Source organism: Myotis yumanensis, unplaced genomic scaffold, assembly GCF_028538775.1.
Source record: "Myotis yumanensis isolate MYYU_CA2020_CCGP unplaced genomic scaffold, mMyoYum1.0.hap1 SCAF_334, whole genome shotgun sequence".
Taxonomy (NCBI): domain Eukaryota; kingdom Metazoa; phylum Chordata; class Mammalia; order Chiroptera; family Vespertilionidae; genus Myotis; species Myotis yumanensis.
The window spans coordinates 6,481-12,618 of NW_027224085.1; the positions used below are offsets into that span (position 1 = coordinate 6,481).

The window sequence follows — 6,138 nt, forward strand, 5'->3', positions numbered from 1 at the left end:
AGAAAGTCTAATCAGGATACACTTGGCAAAGATTTTCTTCCGTTGGACTAGCCTGCGTTTTCTCTAATCACATGACTATGATGTGTAATGTGCCTTATAAGTAACACGACCTACTTAGAACCCTGTGTGTTAGTTATTATTCTCCTATCACCAGAGTTGCATGGGAAAACGCCCCCAACCCCTGTCCTTCAAGGCCCTCTGAGCCCCTCTGAGTGCCTGGGCCCTCCCAGTACAGTGGCTGAAGTCATGATATCTCTAGGCTGACGGGGCCAGGAGGGGCCTTTTTCATTTCAAGACTTGGTACTGTCTTTGAGTGGAGAGCCTTCTGTGTTTCTGGAAGGGTCGCAAGCCTGGTCACCTCTGTCTTACAAAGAAATGGTGACTCGGATGTGTGGGTGGGCGCCTCCGCTGCCCATGCAGCTCTGCTTGAAAGCAAAAGAAAAGTCACGTTTGAAGGAGCCTGGCAAAAGAGGCCACATCAGCTCCTGAGCGTTTACCCAGAGAGCGTGTGGAGGCACGGCATCCCTGGAGGACGCGGCTCCTGGGGCCCTGTGCTTGGACATAAATAAATGATCACACGGCGCTCTTCCGCGGGAGAGAGCCTGGCGTCCTCTGATACACTTTGAAATTCAAATATAAAACATTGATAGAATGGAAAGCTTGGACTCACATGCAGAAAAAGCTAATTTTGACCAAAATGCAGGTTGAAAATGCATACTTAGAACTGAGTTTGTGATAATTAAAAAAAAATTGTCCCAGTGACAGCCCTAATTAATAGTATCTGTGATTAAAATCAGGCCCTTCCAGCAGGAAAAGTGTTTGAATTTCTCGGAGTGACCTTTCCGCTCTTCTCAGAGGCAGGGTGGTTAAGTTGATATTGATTCTATAATGAGCCTGGTTTGTTTAATAGGAACAGACAATAAATGAAATGTGTGCATTTCTTCAATCCAGAATAATAAAAAGAAAACAATTTTTTCCTTTAGAAATACGATCTAGGGAAATTTAGAGATGAAGTTATTGTGAAGACGTTTCTGGTGGCTGAGGGTTGAAATCGCTACAAAATCCCTTCCAGGGAAGCGCTGTGATAGAACGTGGAGGCTCGCCCAGCGACGTGGTCTGTTTACCGGAGAAAAGGCCAGGGTGGAGCTGTGATGCTGTTTGGTTGTCTGGCAGAGCAGTATCTACAGATGAGGCTACGGATTTCATGATTTCGGCTCTAGACTTAGCCGAGTCATGTATGAAGGACTCACATAGTGTAGTCAACCCCAAACAACACAGGAGTGGGGCACCCATGCTGTAAAAAATCCACATGTAATTTTTGACCCACGAAAACCTCAGTCTTCCCTCAGTACCCATGGGGGATTGGTTCCAGCCCCCACCCCCAACACCAATATCCACAAATGCTCAAGTCCTTTATATAAAACTAGAGGCCCAGTGCACAAAATTTGTGCACTGTGGGGGGGCGGGAGGGGGGGGAGTCCCTAAGCCTGACCTGCAGTCCAGGAGCCCTCAAGGGATATCCAACTGACAGCTTAGGCCCGCTCCCCAGAGCCGGCAGTCGGACATCTTTAGCGCTGCCACGGAGGCGGGAGAGGCTCCCACCACTGCCGCTGTGCTCGCCAGCCATGAGCCTGGCTTCTGGCTGAGTGGCGCTCCCCCTGTGGGAGTGCACTGACCACCAGGGGGCAGCTCCTGTGTTGAGCATCTGCCCTCTGGTGGTCAATGCACATCATAGCAACTGGTCATTCAACCATTTGGTCAATTTGCATATTAGCCTTTTATTATATATTAGAGGCCCATTGCAGGAGGATTCCTGCAAGAATAGGGCTTCACTCCCGTCTCTTCGGCTCCTACCCGCCCGTCTCTGCCACTTCCCTCCCGCCCATCTCCGCTATCTCAGCTTTGTTGCTTGGCTTCCTTCTACAGTGTCTTCAGTCTTTGCTCCCAGCCGGTATATGCAAATTAGCTGCCATCTTTGTTGGCAGTTAATTTGCATATCGCGCTGATTAGCCAATGGGAGGCGTAGCGAAGATATGGTCAATAACCATGTTTGTCTATTATTAGATAGGACTAGAAGCCCAATGCACGAAATTCATGCAATAGTAGGCCTTCCTTCCCCCGGCTGCTGGCACTGGTTTCCCTCTGGCACCCGGGACGCAGGCTTCCCTCACAGCCCCAGCTTCGTCCGGAAGGACATCTGGTCTAATTAGCATATTATGCTTTTATTATATAGATTATGGCCTAAAACAATGCATACAGTCAGCCCTCCAAATCCACAGATTCACAAACTTGTATCAAAAATACTATTTTGGCCCTGGCAGGGCGGCTCAGTTGGTTAGAGCGTCGTCCCGATACGCCAAGGTTGCGGGTCCAATCCCCACTCAGGACACATCCAAGATTCCACCAATGAATGCATAAATAAGTGGAACAACAAATTGATGTCTCTCTCTCTCTCTCTCTCTCTCTCTCAAAGCAATCAATAAAATTGTTTTTAAATGCTGTTTCCTGTCCTGGCCAGGTGGCTCAGTCAGTTGAAGTGTTATCCTGTACACCAAAATGTTGCAGGTTCGCTTCCCAGTCAGGACCCATGCCTAAATTTCAGGTTTGATCTTTGGTTGCAGTGGGTACAGTATGCAACTGATCAAAGTCTCTCTCTCTAAAATCAAAAACATATCCTTAGGTGAGGATTTTTTAAAATGCTGTTTTCTATCCACGTGTAAGTGGCCCCGAGCAGTTCAGATCGAGTCTTCCCAGGGTTGGCGGTAGAGCCCATGCATGGAGGGGTTCGCATGTGCCTGGAGCAGGTGTTCATCAGGAATCCACGTCTCATGGGGTTTCTGCAGCTGCATTGAGACCCCTTCAAGTTTCAAGATGTGTCTGGGAAGTTTTAAAAAAATATATTGCAAACCTAAAACAACTATTTCAGGAAAAAATATCTTATTGCCTCAATGCTTTAATTTTATTTATTTTTGTAATAGTCACTGGATGTGGATTCTTATTTTCCTTGCAAGATCAAAAGGTTCTTTAAAATCCTTCAGCCACCAATGAAATGATCAGACAGGAGAAAAACTTGACACAGGAATCTTGTCATCAAAAATAAATACAGTTGCGTGAGGTGCTCAAGATCTGACCAAACAAAAAATGGGAAGGCAGGTTACCAACCCTCCCACCATGGGCCGTCCATGGGCTGCGGGAGGGCGGGCAGGAGGCCTGGCCATGCCTTCTCAGTGTGGGAAGCCCGGCGGTCGGGTCAGATCTGCTTCTGGTGACATGCAGCACCCCACGATGACAGGAGTGGAGTTGAGGGCAGGGCGGGACCTACTGCTGCAGCTCCTTCATCCTGTTGAGGGCCCTGCCCACGCAGAACCACTCGATCTGGCTCTTGTTGAAGGCATGGTTCAGGAGGGGGTCTCCTGGGAGCCGTTGGGGTGCTTGATGATGCACGTGGGCTTGCCAGGGGCAAAGTCCTTCAGGGCCTGGATGGTCAGCTTGTCCACGGGGTGAATCTTGTTGTAGTCGGCTGGGTCAGCGAAGGTGAGGGGCAGCAGGTCCCGCTTCTTCAGGTTGGTTTTGTGGATCTTGGCGAAGCTCTTGGTGTTGATGGCCCGACCCCCAAGGAGGTGGGGCTCCCGGCTTGAGCCCTCTCCATAGTTCTCGTCTCCAATCACCACACCAGATGCCATGTTTCTTATAGTAGCAGGCAGTGTCAGGGACAGGACCAAATTCCTGGGTGACAGCATTGCACACAGAGTTGGCCTTGCCATTTTCAATGAGCAAGTTGTTGGAGATGTTGTCCAGGTGCCCACAGAACCTGAGCCAGGGGCCGGCAGCTGCGATGTGGTCAGTGGTACACGTCCCTTTGACCTTGGTAAGGATTTGAAGGTCCTCCAGGTCTTTGCCATCCCATTTGTCAAAAGACTCAAGGAGCTGCAGACGCTGGCTGGTGGGGCTCACGTCCACCCGCTGCCCACTGCCACCCTTGGGAGGGTGCTGGTAGGTGTTCTGCCCAGGGTTGAAATTCGTGGGGGGAGCTCATCTGTATCCAGAGCCTCCAGCTTGAACTTCTTGCCATCCTTGCCTGTCGGGAAGTCAGTCTTGGGATTGAACTTGAGGGTGCCAGCAATGCCCAGGGCTGTGACAATCTCTGGGGATGTGACGAGGGCATGAGTCTCAGGGTTTGCGTCATTGCGACCTGTGAAGTTCCTGTTGTAGGGGGTGACAATTGTGTTCTTCTCCCCCTTCTTGATGTCCTTTCTGTCCCACTGGCCAATGCAGGGGCCACAGGCATTGGCCAGAACAATGCCACCCACATCCCTTAGGACCTGTGCACAGCGTCCCACTCAGTGGTGGCGCGGATCTGCTCAGAGCCGGGTGTGATGGTGAACTGAGACTTGCACTTGAGTCCGTGAGCCAGCGCCTGCTTGGTCACAGTTGCTGACCGTCCCATGTCCTCATAGCTGGAGTTGGTGCAGCTGATGATCAGACCCACCCTGATGTCCACAGGCCAGCGTTCCTTCTCGGCCACAGCGCCCACTTCCGTCACGGAGTGAGCCAGGTCAGGGGTGAAGGGCCCATTGATGAGTGGCTTCAGCTCATTTAGGTTAATTTCAATCACTTGGCCATAGTGGCAGCCAGGGTCAGGTACCAGGTGATCCTTGAACTCCTCAGCTAGGTTGGCAATGTCTGTCCGGCCTGTCTTGTTCAGGTAAGTCTTCATTCTGTGGTTGTAAGGAAACACTGAAGTTGTGGCCCCGATTTCTGCGCCCATGTTGCAGATGGTCGCCATGCCAGTGCAGGAGATGGAGTCTGTGCCAGGCCCATGGTGCTCCACAATAGCGCCCATGCCACCTTTCACTGTGCAGGTGCCTGCACCTTTAAGATCACATCTTTGGGTGAGGTCCAACCGGAGAGTGAGCCCGTCAGCTTCACACCAATCACCTTGGGGCACTTCAGCTCCCAGGGAATCGCAGCCATGACGTCCACTGCATCAGCACCCCTGACTCCAATGCAGATGGCCCCCAGGCCACCGCCACTGGGGATATGAGAATCAGTGCCAATCAGAAGAGCCCTAAGATATGCATAGTTTTCCAGAATGATCTGGTTAATGATTCCAGAGCCAAGCCACCAGAAGCCCATGCCATACTTGGCATCTGCAGTTGCCAGGAAATTATACACTTCCTGGTCTGTGTCCTTGGCCCGAAGAAGGTCTTTCTCAACCCCGACCTGGGCCTCGATCAGATGGTCGCAGTGGATGGTGGGCGGCACGGCCACCTTGGGCAGCCCACTGCTGACAACCTGCAGCGTGGCCATCTGGGCCGTGGCGTCCTGCACGGCCACACGGTCTGGCCGCAGCTGCAGCCGCACGTACGTCTTGCCCGCTGGATGGCCTGATTGGCTGGGTCATCCAGGTGTCCATACACAAGCTTCTCAGGGAGGGTCAGAGGCCGGTTCAGTCTTTTGCGAAAAATGTCGATGTTCTTCTCTAGCAGGTCATAGCGGATGTAATCATTGGGCTCAAAGTGGCTCATGATGGCCACCTTGGCCCGTTGGCCCAGGACTGAGGCCACATGGTACTGCTGCACACCCAGGGCTTTCTGCAGCCGGGTCACCAGGAGGCTGTAAGGAGCCATTTTGTGCACTGACAAAGACGAGGTCGCATCTCAATGCTTTATTTTTAAATCACTGAACTTCTGCACTGTGCTGATGCTATAATACGAATGAGGTCATGGACGAACATCATCGTCTCCCTTGTCACTGGGTCCCAGGAGAATGGAACAGGTTAATATTCTGCTTTATTTCATGGGGTGTGGTGGAGTCACTCAATTCATTTTACGAAGTTTCTGAAAGAGAAAAAGATGATGGTGTTGGTTAGGTTAGAAGTCAGTGCCCTAAGAATGATAGAATGGTAGTTAGTATCAGGACATAAGGTGATTTTTTGTTGTTTTTTATCCTCCCCCGAGGATATGATAATTTTTTTTGAGAGAGAGAGAGAGAGAGAGAGAGATTGATTGGTTGTGTCCCGCATGCACCCCAGGTACGTGCCCTTGACCAGGAATCAAATCTGAGACCCTCTGGTGCTCCAGCCGGCGCTCTAACCACTGAACCACCAGCCAGGGTGACAAGATTCTTTAAAGGAAA

The 6,138-nt window shown here is 51.0% G+C and overlaps 1 pseudogene; it reads right to left on the reverse strand.

Annotated features, from left to right (window-relative positions):
- Window positions 1-3,318: 3,318 nt before the first annotated feature.
- Window positions 3,319-5,630, reverse strand: LOC139001306 (aconitate hydratase, mitochondrial pseudogene; annotated as a pseudogene).
- Between the last annotated feature and the right edge of the window lie 508 nt (window positions 5,631-6,138).